Genomic DNA, 2,600 nt, shown 5'->3' with positions numbered 1-2,600 from the left:
GTTGAACTTGTCAGCAAGCGGTCTGCAAGCCAGCAAAATTATCAGTGGTATGACTACTGAACATCAGAGCCCTCTTCCCATGCCTCGTGGTGTTATGGAAGTGACCCTGCAGCCTCAAAGGCTACAGAGAGCTCAAACTCTGCCAGCTCCTGCCAAGTTGGAAAGGCTTAAAGTGCAGGCCTAGTGATGACAGCCTCAGATGATGGCCTCAGAGGATCAGCTTAGCTCAGTTCGTAGAGGCTTATTACCAGAATGTTGGCCATAAAGGAATGAATGTTTCCTAATTGCAGCAACTGACAGACATTGCCTACAAAGATAGGGAGGGGCTGCAATCTGCTTCTGTGGATGGTCTACCCACACTGACAAAGTCACAGGTTTTCAAATAAGCAGGGTATTGGAGCAGCTAGATAGTGCAGTGGATAGAGCACTGGGTCTGGAGTCAGGAAGGTTTGAGTTAAAATCTGGCCCCTGACACTTAAGAGACGTGTGACCTTGGGCAAGTCCCTATTTTTTGCCTCAGTTCTTCATCTGTCAAATGGGGGCACACTGGAGAAGTCTTCTATGTAGGATGCAGCATTTAAGCTAAGCATTGAAACAGAATTAGGGATTTCATGAGAAGGGAGTGAGTATAGAGACCATTTCATGCATGGGAGGTGGGAGGCAACCTGAGCAAAGGTATAGCAACACAAGATAGAATGTAAGTTAAGGTATATAGAGAGAACAGCAAACAGTCCAGTTTGGCTGAAATATAGATGGCATGAGTAGATATAATGTGAAGAAAGAAGTGCACAGAGAGGAAATGTGACATTCTCCCAATTCCAGAGGACAGTGATGACAGGACTAGAAACAGCGGTCAGGTCTGCTGGCTCCTTGTCTTGTCCTTAAAGAAATGCTCTTCCATTTCTCTGAAGTATACAAACAAAAGGAAAAAAAAGGAGGGGGACCTTTCTTGCAAAAAAAGAAAGACTTAAGTACAAAGTAATTTTTTTATGCCTAGAGAGCAAGGAGTTAATAAAATCACTAAAGTTGGAAATTTAAAGTAGGTCGCTGATTTTCAGCATTGATTCCTCATGATTCTGATTTTTTCTAATACTCCAGTTGATTTGAGGGTATACTAGCTGCACGAGACAGGCTGGGGCATTGTCCTTTATTTGGGGTGGGGTGGAGAGCAAATGAGTTCTATTGAGAAGGCCAGAGAGAGTGTGTGTATGTATAGTAGACAGTACACTGGGTAACCTAGTTTGAATCTGCCTCACCACTTACTAGCTGTTGATCATTTATAATAGCTGACCTCTATATAGCCCTTCAGTTTTGCAAAATAAGCTATATACATTGTCATTTGATCTGACATCTATGCTGTAAGGTAGATGCTTTTATTACCTCCATTTTATAGAGGCTTAGAGAGGTTAAAAGAGCCTTGCTCTTCCTGTCCAACCTGCTACCTGTCCCCAGCATCTTCATGCACCCAGCCGACAGTCTTTGAGAGTGCTCAGCCTGAGCTAGTAGGGGAGCCAGCCCTAGAGGTTTTCACTGGCAACTTCACCAATGGGGCTTTAAAGATGAGTGGGGCAGCATTTCCTTCTCCCACAAGCTGACACAGCAGAAATAAATTGTATTCAGTATGAGATGGAATATATTGAAGATATCAGCTGGCAGGTGAGGGTTCCAGAAAAAAATAAAAGTTTCTTCACAACCTCCTGATTTAGAGCCAGGGTTCCAAGAAGAACTCCCAAATGCTAGTGTCACAGTGCAGGTTCCAGAGAGGATTGTTATAGAAGGTAATAATGAAGACGTTTCATTTCCTTTTGTTGTTGTTGTTGTTGTTGCTGTTGTTGTTATTTTAGGCAATGGGGTTAAGTGACTTGCCCAGGGTCACACAGCTAGTAAGTGTTATGTGTCTGAGGCCGGATTTGAACTCGGGTCCTCCTGAATCCAGGGCCGGTGCTCTATCCACTGAGCCAGTTAGCTGCCCCAAGACATTTCATTTTCAAGACCAGCAGACCTTGACCTTATCCAATCAACATCTTTCAAACCCCTGGCATTAAAAACCCCTCCCCATGTTCTGACACTAAGTGAGAGAACGCTTTATTTTCTGGACTTAGAAAGGCCCATCTTTCCAACCCATCAAAATGAAGATTAAGTCTGTAAGGCTAGAAGGCTGAAAAGGGAGAGATCCATGAGTGAAAATGCTGTACAACAAAATGGACAGTTGGCCAGACACGATTCCACATATGGTCTTTCACCTTTGGACGTGACAACTAAAGGAATACCAGATGATATGACCATGGTAGATGCTGCTTCCCTAAGATGGCAGATAATCAAACTTAACTGATGTCTCCAACTTGAACATGTGTTCTATCACTGTGGCTTTCTGGCTGCTTAATAGCTGGTTTTGGTTTCACCACTAGAGGTAACCTCAGCTTTCTAAGGTACTTGTCATAACAGCTGGAAATATAAAGTATTTGCAACCAAAAAAAAGGTGCCTTGCTCAGGGTCAAATAATAACAATAACAAAAATAGATAACATTTATACAGTGCCCACTATGTGCCAGGCAACATGCCAATACAATTTACAGTTATTATGCCATTTGATCATCACA

The 2,600-nt window shown here is 43.0% G+C and overlaps 1 pseudogene; it reads left to right on the top strand.

Annotated features, from left to right (window-relative positions):
* The first annotated feature begins 1,559 nt into the window (after positions 1 to 1,559).
* Positions 1,560 to 2,383, top strand: LOC110222474 (mitochondrial fission factor pseudogene; annotated as a pseudogene).
* Positions 2,384 to 2,600: the final 217 nt, after the last annotated feature.

Source organism: Phascolarctos cinereus, unplaced genomic scaffold (assembly GCF_003287225.1).
Source record: "Phascolarctos cinereus isolate Bilbo 61053 unplaced genomic scaffold, phaCin_HiC Scaffold_726;HRSCAF=1367, whole genome shotgun sequence".
In the NCBI taxonomy this organism is placed as follows: Eukaryota; Metazoa; Chordata; class Mammalia; order Diprotodontia; family Phascolarctidae; genus Phascolarctos; species Phascolarctos cinereus.
Note: the sequence above shows the minus strand (reverse complement) of the source record. Positions and strands in the feature narration are given on the sequence as shown.